General features: G+C 40.5%; 1 protein-coding gene across 2 annotated transcripts in view; it reads left to right on the top strand.

Moving 5' to 3' along the window:
* The window catches only part of grm7 (glutamate metabotropic receptor 7), a 207,152-nt gene that overhangs the window by 21,482 nt on the left and 162,173 nt on the right, over positions 1–23,497 (top strand). The window contains exon 1 of one of the 2 annotated variants that reach the window (XM_078947518.1): positions 15,203–15,303. The exons of the other annotated variant lie outside the window; for it this stretch is intronic. The gene's annotated coding sequence lies outside the window, so the exon portion shown is untranslated. Of the gene's footprint in view, positions 1–15,202; positions 15,304–23,497 lie in introns of those variants that run through there. 2 annotated transcript variants of the gene reach the window in all.

The raw sequence follows: 23,497 nt of genomic DNA, 5'->3' as shown, positions 1-23,497 counted from the left end.
CTCACTCATTTCCAACAAAAACACCAGCTAAAGCTCGTCTTTAGCGGTGTAGCTTTCCACAGAATCCGGTATCAGACCGTGGAACAAGTGAACAAAACCATGAAACTCAGAGACGCAAGTGTTTCTGCCGTTTTCTCGCCGTATTCACACTACATCTCCCATGATGCATTGGCTTAAAGGGACAGCGCCTTAGCGTACAATGAGTCGTCCTTGTTACACGGATTGAAACCACAACGAACACACAGTTTGTATGTAACTTAACTTTTATTACATCTTTTAGAAAAAACATCTGCAACTTCCTGCTTTTTCTGCCACAATTATCACAAAAATGCACGTCAGATTGCCGGGGGGGGGGGGGGGGGGGGCTGTAGATCAAAACAGACTATGAGTTTCTGCTTTTTTTGGGGGGGGGGGGGGGGGTGCTGGTGTGCCGCGGGATTTTTCTCAAGGTTAAAGTGTGCCGTGGCTCAAAAAAGGTTGAAAAACACTGCATTAGACAACGCTCCCACGCTGATCTGACGCCCAACAGAAGCTGTGTGTCTCACTCTGTAAAGCTTTCATTCTGGCCACTGCTGTCAAGGTCTGTGCAGCTACCTGTTCCTCTGAGTCACCTGTGTATGTTTTCGGGTCAGCTGGCTTCAGTTTGCATGGCTTGTTTGGAAGGTGACTCATCCTGTCCGCACTCATTTCTCAATGGACATCACGTGTCTGAATCAGGAGCACTGAGCATCCGCCCTGGGGCCGGATCAAGGTAAAATCAACAGGAAAACTGGAACAGGACCACGACTTCCTCTCAGCCCTAAAAAATGCAACAACAAAAAGAGTAAATGCTTCCATGTAGCAATGAGCCAGAGAAATTTTCACAGTAGCACCTCCCACACACGGACCGTCGGGTTTATGAACACATTTTTGGACGGGCGTCCTGCAGCACATTTGACATGTGTCAAAAGAGAGGCATCAGACCCAAATCGCTTTTGGTTTGAACACATTACGCTGAGCATGGTAGAGCTGTTTAGAAACATTGCACGTTTCTGCACATCTTTTTTATGCATTTTTTGGCTGCTGCGACTTCAACTCTGTAGTTTAAAAAATACTAAGAGATATTTGAAACACTTATTAATTCCTTTTATTGGCAAATTTAGTCAACATCTAGCATTTTTTCCTGGTTTTTAGGTTTTAGCTAAGTAATTCCACTGATGAATGAAGTTATCATTCTTTTCATATTCATATATTTTAGATTGTAACTTTTCTGACAGTTTTGCAAAATCTCAGTTTGATCCTGCAGGAAATTCCCTCTTGTTTCTTGTTTATTCCCCGTTCTGCTTTTAATATTCGTCTTGTTTTTTTCTGTTTGAGCAGTGGTGTTGTTCATGATCATATTTTGCTCGTTGTGAAAGGTGAGGAAAACAGCATTGGGTGGATTTACCAACAGAGGTTGCTTTTCCTTTTCTGGGATTTGCAGCTTCTTGTACGCTCCCTGTTTCCTGAATCTCTACACGCTTACATAACAGACAGACATGGGCAGAAACATGAAGTGGAATCTTCCTTTAATGAAGTCAGCAGGCTGCAGAGGTTTCCTCGGTCAGTGAACTCCTCGTCGTCTTTGATGAAACTCACTGTGAGGAAAACGCACTTGGCTGCTCTGCCACTGCACATTGGCCCCCCTGACCCACCTCCCTCAGGGGGGAGTCCTACCCCCACCCTCCCAACACTAAAACACACACACTTTTACGTGTACACCCACAAATATCACAGCGATGCTGCACAAATCCTCTGAGTGGATGATGTTCCGCCTTTTCCTCCATCTCTGTGAGGACGCGTCCGTGAAGAACTTGACTGTTGTTCCGCCTCAGGTTGCTGCAGAACTCCATGGTGAAAACAAGGTTCAGGATGGGTTTACATCAAGCTTGCAGCCTGAACTCAGTTTTGTTCTAGCCTCAAAGCAAACCACACCCTGATTTGAAATTAACGTTTTTCCGAAACTACAGTAATGATCAATTTATTTGTAGTTTACTCACAGATCGACCACGTTAACTCCAACAATGTATTCAGATGAGGCCCATCTGTGCTTGAAATCTGCAGATGTGCTTGGAATTATTGGGGGAAAAAAAGCCAATAAATGGACCTCTGTAAAACACTACATACCACGGGCGGCCGTGGTGCAGCGGTAGGGTGGTCGATTCCCGCCTTGCACGCCCATGTGTCGAAGTGTCCTTGGGCAAGACACTGAACCCCACCTTGCCTCTGGTGGTAGGTTGTGTTCGGCAGCTGAGCCGCCGCCAGTGTGTGAATGTGTTTGTGAACGGATGAATGAGACTGTGACTGTAAAGCGCTTTGGGCCTTCGAAAGAAGGTAGAAAGCGCTACATAAGTATACGCCATTTACCATTTACCAAAATATATGGAGATGATGGCACCACAGGGACTTCAAATGACATGAAATGAGTTCATCTGATTGCTGGTCTGTAGTCTAGTCTTGCAGATTCTTTTCAATAAAACAATGGAAATGTGTCTTATACTGCAGTGTTTTTCCAATGGCCAATTTTAGAAGTCCCTAAAAGTCTGTTTGATTGTCTCCATAAGTTGTCTCCAGGAGCTATGCTCATAGCTCATCATCATCATCAGTAGCCCTAACATGGTCCAGATGAGAGAATCTTCAAATATTTGTCAGAAGATACAGTGATGATGAATGATGTGTGAAGCTGACATTCACAAGCTTTTCCCTGCACAGAATGCACAGCAACAAATAACTTTAATCAAAGCTTTTGGGTTTAGAAATCAGTAAAAAACACATTTTTAGCTACACAACAGTTGTGTGTTTCCCCACTTAGTTGTCTTGTTTTTACGACTGGAGACTTGGTTGATTAAAAGCTGCTAGAGTTTAAAACTGGGTCAGCGAGGAAGAAAGGCAGAAAGGAAGAAGACACTGATGAAGATGAAGGAAGACGGAAAGTGAGAGTCTGTAGTTTGAAGAAACTAGAGCTTTGACGCAAACTGGTGAAGAACCAAACATTTCCCAGCATGTCCCTGCTGCGAGTTTGTGAATTCAGCACAGGCTGCACGCCTCAGGGCGCACGGCGTTGAACCGCAACTCTGTGAACAATCGCAGCACAGAGACAAGGAGCGAGAGTAAAGAGGGACACAGACGGATAAAAGAAACAAACCAGGGTGAAGAGCAGAAGGGATGAAGAAACTTTAAGGCTGCATGTTTTCTGACAAAACTCACAATTCACAGTTAAAGTAATGAAAATGTTGACAAATCAACATGTTAGGGCAAAAATAAGGACCTAACTTCATGGATGGTTATTAGATTGTAAATAAATGAATCAAAAAGTCACACATGCTAAATAAAGTTAAACCAATTTAGACGTTTATCTATGATCCATCATTATCCATACTCCCTTCTCCAAATCTATCTCTTCTTGTTCATTCCCCTTGCCATCCTAATTCATGCTTTCCTTCTCCAATTTCTTCCATCTTTTGTATCATTAGGCCTTCACTGACTCCGGTCTGAGCAAAAAGGTGGAACCCCAAAACTGCTTCACGAAATAGGATACCATCCATAGCAGCATGTCCAGACTTCTTGGTCCAATTTCCTTTTGTTATGCACTTTAGCAAACTTTCTCTAGTAATATATGAACAAAACCCACACATATTGTGTTTCGATTGTGACAACTTAAAAACAGTTTACTAATATGTTTTTATTTATGAACATGTTTAGCCTTCCTAAGAAGCTTGTCCAATTTTTAAGTACATTTTTGGGCTATATGTACAAAAACTTAAACCCATGTTGTAAGTTAAACTAGCTGAACTCTGATTTGATAGTGACATAGTATGTCTATTAATTTAAGGAAGTGCAAACCGTTTGAAAATTGATCATGGATGAGAAGTTAGTAATTACGGTTTGTGCCCGGCTGGAATGATATGACACTAAATATTTCATATATCGGAATAGAGCTGTGAAAGAAAAAGCCTGGATCAAGATTTGTGAGATTTACACCGCATCGACATTTAGCCACAATGATCTTCCAGCTGCAAGTACATGTACTGGTACCGTGTAGGGACAATCCAGTGTGAACACTGTATGCTAAACAAATGTTCAAAAATGTTTTTTTTTTCATTGGTACAACAAAAATAAAACAACAATGCACTTTTAACGCGTTCTTAAAACATACCTCACAGTATGAACCTATAAGGCTTTCGTGACATTTGCAGCAAACACTCAGAATCTCCATCAAGTTTTATGGAGTAAACAGAAAATTCATGAATGAATGTGCCAACTTGACACACGGGATGTATTATTTCCTATCTTTGAATAGAAATGATTATGTTTTTTTTGTTTTTTTTCTGAAGTTGTGATCTGAAACCCTCGGAGGTTGCATAAGAAGTGAGAGCAAGTGTTTATGCATAAATTATAGGCCGGGAAACAGTGACAGAGGAAGAGGAGGTTAATGATGTGGAAGAAAGAAGGTGAGGGAAAGTCAGCCAGGCTTGTTTGTGCTCGCTGTTGATACCGAAAAACAGGATCGCCCACTCATGTCGCCCAGCCCCTCCGATTTGAATGGCTCTAAAATTTCTGTCTCCACAGCTCGCCTCCTCTTTTCCCTCACCATCACTCCCTCCCCAGCCCTGCATTATCGTATTCTCTCTCTTCTTTTATTTATATATTTTCCCAGTATTAAAGTGATTCATCTTCTGTGTTACATTCCTACAGTTGTGAATTAATTATAGATCACAGCTGTCCTTGCATGGCTGTGCTCCTCGGAGACTTACATGACTGGTGTGTGTGTAGGTGTGTGTGTGTGTGTTGGTGGGTGTGTGTGTGGACTGAGGAGAGGGGGAAGTTCACTTACTTTATTCCCATGGGATTCACTCAGAAAGTCAGATACACCAAAACTATTACAGTGAAAGTATATATTCTTTTTTTTTTAAGTTTTACACACTCGAACACTGAAAAAAATGTTTTTGATTTACTGGATAAAACTAGATAAGCAAATGAGCAGCTGCCTGTGATGTGTTGCACTCTCACTGTGTACGAAGCAAAACCAAAAGACAGAAATGTGAACATATGGATCCAGTTCAACTGTGGCAGCATTACTTGAAGTAAATACAATTAATACAATTGTAAATGATCACATCACTGTCGTCCCTATATATGCTTAAAATACCCAGTTGGAAGAAGCAGGCTCTACTGGTGTCCAGTCAACTCCTTCTGATTGCCATTGGCTCTTTTCAGAACCAGTGTTTACTTGCTGGGTACCATTTAGGCTCAGAGTATAGCTGGGGTGGGAGCATGGAGAAGGTGGAGGTTTGTTCTGAAAATGCGAGATAAGAAGGTCAGCTGCAGTCAAACAAAGTATTTAGATAACAGGAACTCAGGTGGACACGTTGAGAGGAGGGACAGTGATGATGCTGGTAAAATGATGACGATACAAATATTCATAAGTAGTTTGAGTCAGCCATTCACAAAAAAGATAACTGGATTGTAGCAGTCTGCAAGCCCACATCTTCAACTCTCCACTCCCGTGCTAAACAGCTGTATGAGAAGTTTGTGTGCAAGTGTTATTTTCACTTTGTAGCATTCTGAGCAAACATCTCTGCTTTCATCCCACCTATCCAAAATAAAGTTTTAGATGTTGTTTGTTCAAATACAGTTGACCACAGTCAGGCTTTATTTTTATTTTCTCTGGACAAAAGAGACTTTAGCAAATAGTTTACATATTTAGTCGTCTTTCAAGCATTTAGCATGTTGATTAAGACTTAGGAACAAGCGTGGTTTTGACTTTTTCAGACTGAAGTAAAGCAGCATTCATCTTTTTTTTTATGGTCCTTTGGGTGGCTGTGGTGCAGAGGCAGAGCGGTCAACATCTGATCAGAAGAAGATCACAGGTTCAGTTCTCGCCCTGCACATCAGTAGCCGGGCAAAATATCTTGATGGGATCAATGGTCGGGTTAAAAATGCAACCGTGCACATGGGCACAGAAAACCTTTTTCCGATTAGAACAAACGTTCACATGGGTCACACTCTCGGTCGGAATAAATCATTTGGGCATGCGCAGTAGTGTGAAAAAATCCCGGAAGAGGACATGAGTCCCGTTGTAAACAAACGGCTGCCGCATTAATTTATGCAGCAGCTCTGTAATATACGAGACGATCTCCCAAACATGCTTTTATTAATGTAATGAATATTATGAAGCGCCTGTTTGCTCGAAGTTTTATTTTTAATCCGCGTGGTCAGTGCTTTTATTGCGGAAGAACAGAGCTGGAAGAAGCCAGTTAGGAGAGGCTATAAACACAGGCTAACATTAGCCTTGTTTGATCATGGACACAAAATCCAGGACCATGCGGGAAAAGCTCTAATCTGCATCTTGGCTGGACGTAAATATGTGGGAATAACATCAGCCTTTATTTTCTCTCGACACAACTGGAAACACAAATCCACGTGATTGCTTGAACGGTTTCTTAGCACTAAGAGGCATTTCAGCTTTGAAAATTTCGCACCTCGCTCTAAAGCCGCTGTGTGAGCTGACGGTGCGTGCTCTGCTCGGACACACATGGCTCTCCTGTAGCCGGCAGCCTCTAACCCAGAGCGGCGGGACGGATCGCAGTCCATACAAGTGTCCCACACATAACAAACAACAAAACGCACACGTTTCAAAGCATCCTTCTCCCTCCCCTCAAACACACATTGATAAATCCGGCTGCTCTGCTCAGAGAGAGACACGGTCCACTCGGTCCACTGGCACCCGAGCCCGAACACAGAGCTAGGGTGCAGGGTCCGGACGTCAGTGGGCACGAAGCGCTCCTCCCCCAGCATCCCCCTTGTGCGGGTGTAAGATAGCGGAGAGTCGAAGAGCCAGCGTGGCAAGAGCGGAGTGGCGCTCTTCACGGGGCCTCCGCGGAGCAGCTGGTCGGTCCCGTATGCGCTCCAAAGCTTTCTCTCAGCGAAACACCGTCTATGGATGACTTAAACCAGAGTAGTGACACACGATCAGTATGAACCGTTTCCATGCACAACGATCGGATAAACAATCGGTATGACCCACCTATCTCGATCGGAAAGAAATTTTGATCCGAACGAGTCAGATCGGAGCAGACTATTTCGAACGGCGTGTTTACATGACGCATTTTTCTTCCGATCAGGCCTTCTTTACGATTACTTTTGCCCATGTAAACGCGGCTAATGTGTTGAAGTATCCTTGGGCAAGACACTGAACCCCACATTGCTCCTGGTGGTCATAGGTTGGCGCAAGTGATCAGCAGTTGAGACGCCATCCGTGTGTGAATGTGTGTGCATTGGTAAATGGGACTTTGACTGTAAAACACTCTGGGCCTTCTAAGAAAGTAATAAATTGCTATAAAAGTACATGCTATTGACTTTATTTTATTTCTTACATGCCAATAACAGCTGATTCATCAGGTGCTTTTTAACAAAAAAATTTTTTTTACAACAAACTAAAAATAAATAAAACACAAGTCAATAGGAAGTAAACATTTGCTTTCAAAGAAAATTTAAAAAAGGGACAAATAGAAAAGAAGAAACACCTGACTCAGCAAAGGCCTCCATTTTCAGCAGTGTATTGTGCATTGTCCATTCTCTCCTGCTTCAGAGGCTTGTCAGCACAGAGCCAGCCTTTTCTGTTCATTGTTTCTTTGAGTCACTGGCTCTGACACAAAACAAGAAAAGAAAAAAAAAACACAAAGAGGAGTGCTACTCCAATTAGAATGAAGGGGACGTGGTTACACAGCTGCAGATGTGGTGTTTGTGTATCAGTGGCAGCTCAAAGCGGGCCAACACTCGGAGGTCACCGTCACTGTGACTCATAGAGGCCTGACTGCTGCTTCCACAAATCCTCCTGATGTGACGGGTCGCAGTGGAGTGCTTCCCCCGTGTTCTTTATGGAAGCTAATTATCCTGACGTCTCATTCCCTTGAATTTATGCTCCTGTAATAGCCTCATCACACTGAAGTATTGCTGCTGAACGTTACTGCAGCCACACTGCTCTGTGTGTGTGTTTGTGCACTGTTAGTTTTTGTAATGAGGACTTCAGGCCTCGCTGGGATGATACACTGCCAGACCCGACTAATACACTCTTTGAGAGTCCACGTGCGCATGATTGCTGAAGAACAGAAGATGATTGCACTCACGTAGGAAGAGAAAAAGGTTGTCCTCATGGTTTGCAACTTTCCAAATGTAAATGGAACAGATGAGTACAATTTCATAGACAGAGGAGGATTAGAATCCATTGACTGTATATGAGAACTAGACAGAGTGAGTGCAATGTCACCCATAGAAAATGGCTCACTTCCAGCTCCAACAAGTCAATTCAGTCACCATTTTTCCTACGAGACGCTCACTGATAAAACTTGTCAGTAGGCAGTGATTGTCACTAGTCAATATTTCTAAGTCAACCACTCTAGCCAATCAGGAGGGAATTTGTTGGAAGGCCACACGCCTACCACTTAAAAGCAGGCTACACGAAATCTGTCAATCACCCACTTCCAATGTTCGTTGTAAAACCACACACTTTTATAGAAGCATCTGATTGGCCGGTTTATTACTTGAATAACTTGCACTTGAGAAAAAAACAAACATTAAAAAAAGCAGGATCAGTAAAAACATGTTAGCAAAAGGAAGCAGAGCAAGAGTAATGATTCTGACAAATATAATACCAGTACTAACTGCTCATTCCTCAATTGGAATCTTCAAACCAGCAGGCACTTTTTGTTTGGAATGCGAGGGGTGGGGGGGATAAATTAAATTTGCATTTACAATCAATGGTAGAATCTAAAAGATTGTAACTGGCTAAACTGAGCACAATTTAGGTGTTGATTTTCTTTGGGATTAACCTCCAGTCTAATAAAACATTTATTTTAGTTCCCATGCCCCAACAAGACTCTCATGGATATTTTTTTTTCTAAATACTCTAAAATAACTAAAATTACCAAGTTGGTGAACTGGTTAAATCCATCCATCCTTTGATTCTCTTAACCCGTTGTATACCTTTCGGGGTCACTGTGCTGCCGGGACCTGTCACAACTTCTGTTGGGTGAAGCGACCTGGTTTTGGAAAAGCCCCATTAGTGGATTGTTTTTCCAGGAGACAACAACCCCAAACCTTAAACTATCAGAATGATAGCTTGTGAAGAATGATCCTTTAATACCACAAAGCTCCTGTCTATTCCTGCCTCATCTCAACCCAAACTTCTCAAACATAAATCCCCCCCATCTGTCTCAGCTGCTTGACTAGTTGCTCTTCCAAACCAAGACTTGTGGCCTTTAACCTCTGCACGCCATGTGCTGCTGAGTCAAGACACTGCACCCCAAAGCTCTACTGAGCATGACTGTAGTTACTTTTTATTGAAAATCCTTGCTTGTGAGTGTGAGACGCACACTGGAGTACCTCAACGCAGATCCTCTTCTGACCTTGTTAAAAGAAAATGATGTTTCCCACGTGCTAAAACTGATCAGCTGGAGCTGGAGGGAGAAACAAATGTTTAGTAACAAAATGTAACACAATACTGTATATGGTTTTATGCAAGTGTCATTCTTTGGTGCTTTTAAACACATTTAATAATTTTTTTTAGATATTTTTTTGTTTTTAGATATTTCTTAGGGTAAAAAATGATGAGTAGGTAGCAAAAAGTATCAGAGTATCAGTAATTTCGACTTTGTGCCAAAGTCATTTGTCACTGAAATAATCAATTTAACAGAAAAAAAAAATGTTTTCTAAGCCACTTCCTTCTACAGTGTTTAGGTCTACTGCGGTTACTTCATCATTGTGTTACAAAACGGTGTTGAAACTCTCTTCCCCTTTTTAATACATCTTCAATCTTTGTTCTTTTCTCCGTTTCTACTGAACGTCTGAGAAGGGATCAAACAGCAACAGAAGAATGGTGCCTTAATTACGTATTATATTCTGTCTAAATCTATTTATCTTTTGCTGTAAGATATTAAAGCGGTGCTGTAGCTTTCATGATATCTCCAAACCATTTATATAGAATTAAGTGTTCTAGAAGAGAGATTTATCTTTCCACGGTGACTCAGATTAACGCCTCCTCAATGTGACGGCACATTTGGGGTTCTTTAAAGACAACAAAGTCAGTTTGTGTTTTATGAACCCTTGGCACAGATTCCCGCCTGGGTTTCTAAGTACTTCTGAAGAGGCCTGCACAGGCAGAGGTGTGGGTGTCAAACTGGGACTGACAGGATGACAGAATACTCTCAGTTTCTGTCACAAAGTGGCATAATTTCACCGCTGATGCTCAATGCCATCATTCACTTTGTTGCAAATGTGTCTGATGGACATTTTCTAATCCGTGTTCCATGCTGGCTTTGGACCTGAAATGACAAAAAAGATCCACAAAATGCCACAATATTTCTAATGTAGAAAAGCAGAGGGAGCTTTTTTTTTCCCTTCATCAGGTTCAATTCTCAAAGGGCAAACCAGCCTTGATCTGAAATCCTGTCTGTTTACATCTACAGTTAGCCACCATAAGGCTAAAGCTATGGACATACCAGGCATGTGATGTACGTTTAAAAACAAGCTAATCATGCTAAACTAGCAGGTAGAGGCTTCTTTCACATTTGCTTATGTTTACTAGCATGTCCGCCATTTGCAGTTGAAAGAGGCTTTGTGTGTCAAAGTGGTAAAAGAAAAAAGAATAGCCAATCTTGCACCAAGGTTTTGCTTTCACAGCTCTATTCTGATATATGAAAAACTTGGTGTTATAATTCCAGCTTGGAAACCAATTGCAATTATTAATTTCTCCGCCATAATTGGCACTTCCGTGAATGAAAAGGGACACCATCCACACGTCACTACTAAATCCCAGTTTAGGTCAACTTTGACTAATCAAAGTTTAACCTATCATAGTTTAACTTGCAACTGTAAAGTTAAAAGAAGGACAACCCAAACTACAAGCACACACATAAATATTTAACTCAATTCTGTTTTATTTATAAAGCTCAATATTACAGCATAGCTGTCGCAACGGGCTTCAATAATTGTACAAAAGATAAAATCAGTTATAAAATACAATAGCTGATTGTTAAACTAAACTGACTAAGCAGCATCCCTCCCTTAGATCCTCCTTGGTAAAGAAAAACTCCTAAAGAAAAAAAACAAATGAAAACAGATTCCTGGGGAAAAAAGAAGAAACCTCAGGGATGTCCACATGAAAGAGGATGTCTCTCCCAGTACTGACAGGCGATATACACGAACTGTCAAAGAAGAAATAGTTTCTCTCTACAACTACCTCTCTAAATAGTTCAGTAAACGGGCTTTATCCAGATGGTACCGGGGGACAGCTGGGGGGGCGCGAGATGAGCCAACTGGAAAACCCTGGAGGGGAGCAGGAAAGAGGGACAGCAATTGGCTCTCCATGCCAAATAAAGACATGGAGATCTAAATGATAAATAAATGATCGAGAAGAGTAGAGGGAAAGTAATAGAGAATAGAGGACAGAAATTCAGTGCATAATACACATGTTTATTTCGGGATCTCCAAGAATTAAATGCACCACCAGTTGTACAGGGAGCCTGAAAACAAAGTTAAAACGTCTCCAGCTCCAAAGGATAATCCAGTTTCTTCTTGACCTGAAACCTCTCAGTAACAAAGATGGAGATCCCACTGAAGGAGGAATCCAGTCAGGGGAGGCAAACAAATTCAACATCCATAATCCAAAGGCCAAAACTCAGAGGCAGAAAAGGCAGATCAAATACACCAAGAGGACAGACTAATTCTTAGCCAGGGACAGGAATAGGGTCCAAAGAAAAACCTTTGAGAACTGTGAAATGCTGGACCATGCGCTAAGGCACATCAAACTGGCATAGAGTGGGAGGAACTGTCAGTCCTAAATACTGTGGCTCGCAGGTGGGATGAATGACAGTGATCAGGCGACCAGGTGGAGAGTGGGAGAATGGAGAGCATGCCAAGCAAAACTCACCACAGATCATGACAGCAACACGCTGTCAATGGCCCTGCGTTTTAGAGCCCAAAAATTGGAGCTTAAAAATGTGCGTAGCTACGAGTGAACCTGAGAGTTTTTAAAACTGAAGGCCAAAATGTCACTTACGCATGTTTACATAGACTTTTCATTAAGTGGCCACTTGGACACGAGGGCAGAGAGAACGTAGAGCTTGAGACTTACATTTAACTTGGCTGTGACAGCTCACCACTTGTTGAAGACACACAATTGAAAGACATTCTGACATTTTGAGATCATTTTCACTTGGAATATAGCTTAAGTAAATTTGCATCAAACCTTCATAAACTCCTGTTCAAATTTGAGCTAATATCCCTTATATATGTCCTACAAAGCCACCATTTTTTTTAAATATACATCCTTAGTTACATAATCCACTATTTATCCATACATTTCTTTTTCAGACCTTAGATTTCTTAAACTTTCTGGCTCCAGCAAAGTGGGAGCGAGAGTGAGATTACTGGAAAGTCCTTGTACGGAAGCTTTGAAAAATTATTTCCTAAAGATAGTTTTTGCAACCCTCAGAGACATTTTTTATTTGTAACAGAAGAGCTTGTGGTTTAAAAATGTTGTATCAGATCTGCTCTCCTGGTTGGGCTGGGGCGGCGCTCTCTTTCCCTCCGTGCCTCCCTGCTCTCTGGCTCTGGGGGCCTTGCGGCGGCCCTGCTGGCCCTGGCCTGGGTGGCGAGCTTGGTCGCCCGGGCGGCGGTTGTTCCCTGCCGGTTCCAGTGTGGCGTTGGGGGGATTCCAGCTGCCGCTGCTGCTGCGGTGGGGGTCTTGGGGTGGGGATGGCTGGGCACTCTCCCTCCTTCTTTTCACGTTCCACCATTCATTTTAGAAGAACATAAACACTCACCTGAGCACTGGTGTTAGCTCACCTTTGCACTAACAGTTTGCATGATTGAATGACTGAAATATTTCACACTAGTTGGTTTTAAGGCATAAGTATGCGTGTGTGAACACTATCTGTTTTGTGTACATGTCGACAGGTGGACATTTTTGCAGCTAGCAGGTGTGTTTATAACATTTGAGTGTGTGTGTGGACGGGCCCCGCCCTTTTTGTACTACATTTAAACCTTACCATAATGATTAACAACCAGTAAACTTGTTGCTTTATGCTGCTTCATGGTCTTACCCCCCTTCCCCTCCTATTATCACCCCCTACCCCCCTCTCTAACGTCCCTCTCTCTTCTTCCCCTCTTTCCTTTTCCGTCCGGTCCAACACCAAAGATTTTCAAACATGGTTGAAATTAATAAAGTTTGGCCTCAATTACAAAAGGGGTTTATTCAGACATACCTTTGGTTTGTCTGAAGATTAATAACCCCTCTTGTTAAAGTAAAAGATGTCCAACACAAGAAGCCCTCAGCTCTCATCTGTCTGCCCAGCTGTTGGACAGGACAACTTAAAAAAAAAAATGTTGTATCAGAGAAATTAAATAAAATCTTCTGAACATAAAAATTGTGCGTTTGACTGAAATAATTGGCTTTGTGTTCGTCGCCACTTGTTGGACTGATGGTTGAGGTTTCAGTCGATTTGTTTGAAAAAGTGACGATGAGCCAGTTGCAGCAACAAATAATAGAGTTTTGCTCACAGAATTCACGTATTTAGTCAAATATTCCTGCAGCAGGTGATGCTGCTGGTTTGTCCCCTTAATTCTAACAATCAATCATAATTATTGTCTTATTGTTTTCCCCCTTCACCTTAGGCTTATTCTATTGACATATCCACTGCTGGTTTCATGGGAAGGACTTTTAACAACTTCTGTGATTAAAATTCATAGCTCTGCTACTCTGATGTCGTTTCCATTCACGTTTGAGTGGAGCTGACATTGCTGTTATTGGGAATAAAGTTTGGTGCCAAAATCCAGGGTGCAAAAAGGGAGGCAGATGTTCAGAGCAGCTAAATTTATTCCAACAGCAGACAAAAAACAAACAAAACAGAATGAGCAGGAACAGAAACCAAAAAAGGGGGAGTGGGGGGAGACAAAAGAAGCCAACCGGGAAAGATAGTAGTATGACCAACAGCATAAACCAACCAAACTATGGTAGTTTGTGCAAAAAGGGGCAAGATTTACAAAATTAAAACATTTCAAAATAAAGTTAATTTGAATGGAGGTTTAAAAAACAAACTATTAATGACCATGGAAAAAGAACACATAAAAAAACTAAAGAAACATGTGCTTCCACTTAGCTACATCTGACTTTCGATGTGTTCTCCACACAGAGTTCGTGGACGAGTGCAAGCATCCTCCTCTGAAAATCAGCTCAAAAGCGCCGCCCCCTCCTTCAGCAGAACGAGCACATTTGTGCAAAAAGCAAGAAAACCTCATGTTTTTTAAATTCAGCTCAGTAATTTCCAACCCCTTTTCCTCTGTTTACCAGTGACTCACAGTGCAAAGCTTCTTGTTTTGATGATTAGGAAGCGCATGGCAGCAGAATTTGTCCTGGAGGAGAGGGGGAGAAAAAAGAGGTAATGATATCTAGCTCGGTGCAGCACTGTGTGGATAATTTAGCAGAATTGAGTGGAGCACTACTGTTTCACCCACCATCTTGTTTGTTCATGAGATGATGTACTGTAGTCATTTATCTGTGTCAGATAACTAAATGTATTTAAAGTCATTTTAAATACATTTTACACTTAATGTTCTTTTGCTTAATGTAAAATATTCAAGCTGTGTTTCGAATTTCTACAAACTACAGTTGAACAAACAACAATAACAAAAAATAAAGAAAAAATGTTTAAACCAAAACTACTTGTCAATTCTGACACCTTAACCTTTGGAATAAAGTATGTTTTCATTCATCCATTGGTCCACTTTCTTCCTCTCATCCTGGATCAGGTAGCAGGGGCAGCAGTCTAAACAAAGATGCCCAGAGTTCCTTCTCTCCGGCCGCTCCCTTCAACTCCTCTGGGAGAGTGTTTGTGTCTTCCCTGGATCTCTGCCGAATGGTACATGCCAGGATGCATCCAGAACAAATGCCCGAGCCACTTCAACTGGCCCCTCTTTATGTGGAATAGCATTTTGTTTCATAAACTTTTGTCTCAAAAGGCAAATGCATTAACATGATTCTCTTTACAGAGAAACATAAAAATGACCAAATCAATATCGGTCAACTAAAGACTGAAAATGATTAAAAAAAAAGAAACCCAAAGATGTGTGTTGTGTTCAAAGAACAATGGTAGAGTTGAATGTTTCCACCCGGCCAAGTGGCGCCTGTGACCAAAAGAAGCGTTCTTCTCACCGACTCACTTCACTGCACACACCTGTGCCTTACGATGCAGCAGAGAAATCCTCCAGCTTCACCAAGACTCCCTGGTAGGAACTCTGAACATTAAAGTCTGTTAAATTGCCTTTTATTTGAATTTGTCTTGATTACAAGTTGTTTAAAACGATTTGATGAATACAATTTTTTTAAATAATTAAAATTTGAACGAGTTGATCGTGTTATTTTAAATACATATGAAATGTGTGTCTAAAGAGGGTAGCTCTAAGTTTGAAGCGGTTTCATCAGTATTGGACAATAGACCATCACCAACAGTTGTGTTCAGGTCGAACCACATTTTTATACCCTGGTGAGTTGTTGGAACATCAACTAACTCCATTAAGAACTGTTTATTTTTTTCTAAATTAGCCAGAGTGTTCTACAGTACAATCTATATTATCTATTGTATTCTGCTATCAGCTCTTTTGAATTCACTTAAAACAAACAAAAAAACCTGCCCCTTTCACCCTTCTGTAGGTGGGAGCTTGAGGGTCCTGCACAGTATCTTAGCTGTTCTTAGCTTTTCTGGACTGAGAGGTCTGAGGTCTTTCCAGGTATCTGTTGCAGTCACTCCTCCAGCTTGGGGGTTACTGCCCTGAGTGCTCCAATTACCACAGGCACCACTGTCACCTTCACTTTCCAGGCTTTCTCCAGTTCTTCTCTGAGTCCCTGGTATTTCTCCAGTTTCTCATGTTCCTTCTTCCTTATGTTTCCATCGCTTGGCACTGCCACATCCACCACAACGGCTTTCCTCTGTTCTTTATCCACCACTACAATGTCTGGTTGGTTCGCCATTACCATCCTATCAGTCTGGATCTGGAAGTCCCACAGGATCTTTGCCCTCTCATTCTGTACCACCCTCTGAGGTGTTTCCCATTTTGACCTTGGGGTTTCAAGTCTATATTCTCTTTAATATTATCATGCTGAAAACAAATGTGCTGAGGTTGGCTTCTTTGTAAGTTTTGATATAATGTTAAACATGCTTTGTTTTCATGCTGCTGGAAAAAGGCTAGAGTCCTGTCTTCTGATTTAGTTAAATATAATGCTACGTTCACACCGGGCATGTGATGGTTTACCCCATGGTGGGCACACTGGACTACCGCAACCTGATACTGGCGCATGTCTGTCACCTACAGCTGGAAGAGGCTTGGTGCGAAATGTCAAAGCGGTGCAAATGTTGCTCCAGGCTTTTCCTTTTCACAGCTCTATTCTGATGTATGAAAGACTTGGTGTTATGTAATTCTGGCAGGGCACAGACGCCAGTTATTTATATTTTTCTCTATGATCAACTTAAAAAACAGTTGACACTTCCGTTAATGAAAAGGGATGCCATCCATATGTCATTACCAAAGCAGGTCAAGATTTGACCTGATTAAACCTTTAACTCATTTTCAGTGAACACAGGTTTTATACACAGAGCCCCAAAATGGTAGAAACCTGCATAGCTACACGTGAATGCAAGAGTTTTGAACACGGAAGTCCAAAACATGCATATAAACATTTACATATTCTTTTTATTGAAAGTACTCACCAAGAGCAGTGTGAACATAGCTTCACAGGTTACGAATTATAAAGCAAAAATGTAAAATTCAAACAATGTGCCTAAATGCCACCATTTTTTTTGCAGCTGGGATTAATTAGTTACTTTCAATTTGTATTCTAGCAATGCAGTAACTGTACATGTGTTCCATTACCACCCACACTGCCCGTACAGAATGTTCCAAGATACTTCTCACTCTCAATCATTGAGTTGTCAGTTTTCCTGAGGTGGCTGAAGGGTGTTTACCATCTGCCAAAGCTGCCGTTCTTTCTCTTTAGCATCGTGACGAGCACTGGGTGTTCTGGCTGAACGGAGCGAGCTCATGCATGCGTCCAGAGCTTTGTAAAGACATGAGCATTACGGCCCTGATGTGTGCAGCTGCAGTCATAATGAGCACATGTGGCTACATATGGTAACATTAGAGGGTTCAGCTCACTTCTGTGTGCTCTATAGACAAACCTGCAGTGCATACACAAGCAGACCATGTGCAGTTGGAACGGGGCCTTATAGCTTGGCTTCACCGCCGCTGCTACTTTCTGGGGAAATGTAAGATACCTTTTTTGGAAGCAAGCATTTTATACTCCTGCCAACCATGCTGGCAGACTGTTTTCAATACATTTCTTTGAAAGGCACTGCAGACTGGATTAGCATTGGCCACTGGCTACACTTGTCTCAAAAATGGACCCGGATTAGTTTAGGTCTTGAAAAGTCACTATTAAGTATTTACAAATATCAAGGTCTGCAAGAAATCATCTGATATGTGTGAGATAAAAAAAATGTAAAAAAAGAAGAAATGATCAATAAATCAGCTGTTTATACTTCGGTTACATGCACCTGTACCAGTCTGGACTCAGATTTACAATTGTAAGACCTGAATATTTCAGCATTCATCCAGCAGCAGGTAACAGCATAAAAGATCCACACAGGAAAATATTTGTCCTACAGAGAATATTTCTTTTGTAGATATGTATGGAACACTCTCCTTGTGTATAAATTATTCATATATACCGTCAAATGTTGTCTGTGAAAATGATCATAAAAATAATAATTTTATGCCGAAAATTTAGTTTTCAAATACCTATTTATTTATTTTTTTCCCACTTACTCCCATGTTATTTAAAAAAAAAAAAAATGAAAACCATGTTTGGGCTTACTTTTTGAGTCCATGCGCCGATCTTTCTCCACAAAAAGCTTTATGATCTGTTGGAAAAGTCTTCCTTATTTTCCTTCAGTTTAATGTATATCTCCCTCTCAATGGACAAAGACGTCTTTGGTCTGTTTTGTTTCTACTGCACCAGTATAGCTGCGAGGCAGCTAGCAGCTCACGTTTGCCCCCTTTTCTCCGCCCTTAGAGTCAGTCTGGCCGCTCGTCAGTGTTAAAATTGAGTCCTGCAGTCAGACATGAGGCAAAGTGCTCCGGAGCCTCACTCGGAGTTTCCACTCCCTATGTGATCATGCAACACTAAGTTTGGCGATTTTAACCTCAGAAACTGTGGAAAACGTGTCGAGTCAACTGAAAATGTATCTTTAACACGGACCAGTGGAAAGTAATATTTACTTAATGTACTTAATGTACAATTTTATCACAATGACATGAGGCCTAACCTCACTTGCCTCATCTGACCGCACATCACTGACCTGTATGGGGGTTGACCTGTACAGGTGCTACAGGTTTTGGGGTTGTCTGGGACAATTGACGGTTGTAAACATGATTGGCAGCTTCTTATTTATTCGTTTGCTTGTTTGTTTCGGTGTGGGCACTTGTGGATTTTGCTTCTTCCAGTTTTTCTTCCAGAAAAAGTTCACAAGTTGCCTTATTTTGAAAATCAAACATTCTCTTTCCTTTGAACTTCCTGTTTGCTCATTCTGTTTAAACTAGCGTGATTGCAGCTACACAACAAAATAGATTCAACATCATCAATGTTTATTTTCTTTTGCTTGATGCCCATAGATGTTTCCTGTGACTCTCTTTTTTTTTTACCCCTACCTTAAAATTCACAAGCTACACAGTGATACAAGTGCTCTCAATCAGTCAGCACTTGCTGTTTGTGTCGGGGGTGCTTTTCATTTTCTCCTCTGTCTGCAGTCAGATGTCGTCTTGCTGCTGGAGGTCAGCTTTGACAAAGACGGATGGATGTAAAATGGCTGTGTGTGTGTCTGTGTGTGTGTGCTGAGAATGACAGAGGTGGGGGTCTTTTGAAGAATCAGTTTGTGGTGCTCAGTGTGAGACATGAGGCTGCTGTTGATGGAAGATGATGCTGCAGTGTGACAACTGTGAGCGAACACTTTCACAGACGTTTGTAGTCCTTTTTTATACTTTCAGTGTGTTTATTTGCACAACACAAGCCCAAATATCACTCATGCATAGCTGCCATCTTTAAAGTCTTGGAAAAGGGACCTTTCAATTTTTATGTTTCTGTGTTTTAATGTTTTGTGCTCTGTTACAGGTATGCTGAAGGAAAGTGCAAATTTATAAATTTATATACATATAGTAGACCGAAAGAGATGTTCACATTCATTCAGAAAAAAATGTCTAACAAATGCAACATATTGATCTCCGGTTTGTGCCAGGTTGGAATGATATGACACCCACTCTTTCATGTGTTGAAAAAAGAGCTGTGAAAGTGAAAGCCTGGAGAAAGATTTGCAAGATTTGTACCACTTAGACATTTTGCACCAAGCCTCTTCCAAATGCAGCTATATGCGCTAGTGTTGGGTGGTAACATGTGTAACGTGCCTGGTTTGAGCGTAACTTTAGGTTGGTGGGTGTGAGGGGCTGTAAGCCAGCGGGACAGAGTGTAATCAGATGGATGACAGGATGTAAGGGCAGGTTTACTCTTTGCCAACAGACCCGCCCACAACACAAAGAGGTGAATTTGTAATGAGCTCCTGCTGCTCTGCAAAAACAATGTCCTAGAAAACGATCCAGGTTTTTTGAATTTGGCTAAAAACTGCATAAACGTTATTAAAAGACTCAATATGATTGAAGTGGGGCCTTAAAAAGTCACCTATTTTTTTTCTTTTATCATAGAAACTCTTCCTTGTGTGTGGTATTAAAAACGGAGAAAATGCCCATGAGTAGATGCGTTTTCGACTCTTAGGCCCTTAGACAGGACTCAGGGTTCTTGGCATGCCATCAATGCACTACCCTCCTTCAGCAGGATGTCTGCTCCTGCTGTGAGGCACCATTACCTTCCCACCAAAGATCATTACTCTAAATTTCAATGGCATTTACAGATCATCAGGTTTAAGTATGGAATATTCGCTCTCGATGGTATGAATTCATTTTCTAAGCATAAAGTTACATATTTTTTTGTCTGGGAATAAATTGTTTTCTCTATTTTGTTGTAATTCTTTAATATTAAATAGTTTAATCCCATTTAATTTGATTAGTTAGCAACATTATTAGACTGGATGCATCAGCCATAATGAAGTACTGATATACTGTGAAGTAAAGGACATGATCTCCTGCTGCTTCTTCTGAAGACTGGCAGACACACCATCTTTTTTAATGTTAATAAGCTGTTACACGTATAAATATTTAAGAAAACCTCTTGTTTTGTTGTTGCTAATAGGCTGAAGAGAGCTTTCAATCTTTTATTTGTCATGTTGCTTCAGAATTTGGCCTAAATTGCTGTGGACTGTCTGAGGGTTATGAACAGTTATGAATAAATTGTACTTTTTCAGGCGCTCCTGTTGCTGCATGAACTGCTAACCTCTTCCCAGTGTCTTTCAAAAGCCCAGGTTTCCACAGTGGCTCTGGCTGTGGACGGCAGGCAGAGAGTGATTAATAATTCAGTCGTGGTGTGCAGCCTGACCGCGATGGGTGCCGCCAGCCCTCAGAGCGAAGCCCCCAGTGAAGGTCGTGAGCGTGGGCTGGGTCAGAACCTCTCTGACATCTAGTGACAAAACTAATGATATAACATAGGAAATAGAACCTCAGGGGGATACCTCGTAACACAATTTGAACTGTGTCGCCTGTGTTTGTTTTTCTTTTTTTTCTTTTAATGTTTTTTTAAAAAAAAAAGGGGGAGGACAGATCAGGGACAAAAAATATAAAAAGCAGGAAATTTCAAAGTAAAAGCAAATGAAGTTAAGCAAACTTTGGGAGGACAAAAAAATGAGTGATGTGTGATCATGACAGATCTTACACAGTTGTTTCTTTAAAGATATGATGAGCTGTCCAAAGAGAAGAGCGACTGTTGCTTTTGGATCTAAAGTCTGAAGCAAGTTGATCAATTTTACTGACTGTATAAAAAATGCATTAAATAAAGGGACATGTGTAAATAAAACGAAACACCTAGAGTCAGAATAAATTAAATTTAAGCTTATTCTGCAGTAATCGAAATAAAATATCTATTGAATTCTGAAAAAAGTTCATTCTTATATGATAAAAAAAGGAAGACTCAAAAGCAATTGTCAGAATCACCCTTCTTGCTCTGATGCTTTCTTTTTAATATGTTCATGCTAATCCAAATTTTTCTTTCCTTATTAAATATTTTTCTGTAGTGCAATTTATTTAAGTTATGAACCAACCATTCAGATTCCTCAATAAAAGTATGTGGTCTCACATTGAACGTTCAAAAGGTTCAAGGGCCCTTGCTATTTTTACGACTTTCAGAGCAAACTATATCCATTTAAATAATAAAGACTAATGATAAAACACTAAAGAACACAAGTTTTATGTAGTATGAGTTCTTTTTGTGAGCTCCTTCTCCTACCCAGAAAAAATAATTTAATTTTTAGTTGGAGACTTTAACCATGTATTCTATGATATTTTAACATATGATTAAAAAAATAAAAAGCTCACGTCAAAAAAAAAAAAAGTGCAATAAATTAAATGATGATAAAATGTTTATAATAATTTATTGCACTAGAAATGTGCAATAAATTATTATAAACATTTTATCTTTGAAGGAAGTTTTTATTAAAAATCTTAGGTTAGAATTCATTATATTCTGAATTAACTTATAAATATCTGATATTTGCATACATGTACATGGAAGTTATTTATTTTTGGAAAACACAGTGTTAACAAAGCTAAAAGTTCTCATTACAGCTTCTGCAGCAGCTCCTTGGGAGCCCTTAACTGGAAAACTCTGCGGTGAAAGGAAAATATATGGGAAAAAAAGTCCAGCCTTTTAATCTTCAGAGAAGCAAACATGCAGCCTGAAGCCTTTTGAGAATATATAGCAGCATCAACAGAAATGTGACCCCACTCAACCCTGCATTTCAAAGCCGCATCTTCTACACACAAACCAAACTAATCCACAGTCACGCTCAAAGCTGCAGGGACTGATATGAGCTGGAGATTCTCACCTGAAGTTTGAGGTCTTGGTTCCATCCATGAAAACTTGATTGTCCTAGCTCCTTGTTTTTTTTTTTACCTCAAAGCTAACTAGCCTTTGCCTCGATGCTCAGACGTCAAACATTCTCCACAAGAAGCATTCCATTAATATCCCTAATGAGCTTATCCAGAAGCATCAGCTGTAAGGGTCAGCTAAAAGACACTATGATTGATGGAAGTCATGGATGAAAAGCTGCCATTTTCTCATTTTTGTATTTGCCCCTTGAGCCATTAATCACTTGTCTGCATATAAACACTGTCATACCTCCACGCGTGGGTGGATGCTTGGTGGAGTTATGCAAGCTTGCAATTTACCAGCAAGTGACAAACACTCAATGCTGTTTTATGACCTCTCTTTGGGCCATTTTGATGTTTACATGCCATTATTTGACATCCATACTTTTAAGCAACCACATTTGATTTTACCTGGATTTTTCTCCCCTCACTGTTTTATTATTGCCCAGGAAGGGATAACAGTTTGAATGAAGAAAGCCAGACAGGAAGTTGATTCGCTGAAGAACATAAAGTTGACAGCCATAATAGGCTCTTGTTGGTGGAAAGTTCAGATTAAATGAGCCCTGCTCCACCAGGCGATTTCTCAATTTTGGTCAGTTGTTCAACCCCTAAGCAGTCTTTAAAATTCCCAATCAATTTGCCAATGACATCAGCTGTTTACAATCATGTAGGAATGACCCCCCTCCACACACACACACACAGCTATAACATTCTTTGGAATAAATCCTTAAATCATTGAAATATTGTAAATAGTTTAGTTTTTAGCTTTGTTTTGATGATAATGTGTTTGAAAGCAAACGTAATATTCTGCAGACATTAAATATTTTCATGTTGTTTTTTTTAAAATTGAACATTTCATTTGACAGGTTTTTGATCTCATCATAGTAGCATAAATATAACTGTATATGCGTGGCATTGACTGTTTGAATTATGATGAATAAAAGTTAATTACAATTAACTAGTTAGATAAGGCGGCAGTTTAGCTCAGGCGGTAGAGCAGATCGTCCAACAACCGAAGGGTTGGCGGTTCAATCTCCGATGTTGTCACTTCTCCCCCAGGGTATGGGCCAAATGCAGAGAACAATTTCCCCATTGTGGGATAAGTAAAATTTATTTATTTATTTATTTAAAAAAAAAAGGACAAAAAAAAACCATCATGTACTCATTATATAAATAAATCTGTTATGATCAGTATAAAATGATTCATATTATTATTATTATTAATCTTGACAATTTGTCCTACATTGAATAAAAAAGTATATTTTTTCTACTTATTGCAAAAAAATCATATAACTTCCAAAAACCTCAATTAATCTGATGCTAAATTGTCAGATGTTTGATGTCT

The sequence above is a fragment of the Oryzias latipes genome, chromosome 5 (assembly GCF_053564925.1).
Source record: "Oryzias latipes strain Hd-rR chromosome 5, Olatipes_Hd-rR_3.1".
NCBI classification, from domain to species: domain Eukaryota; kingdom Metazoa; phylum Chordata; class Actinopteri; order Beloniformes; family Adrianichthyidae; genus Oryzias; species Oryzias latipes.
Note: the sequence above shows the minus strand (reverse complement) of the source record. Positions and strands in the feature narration are given on the sequence as shown.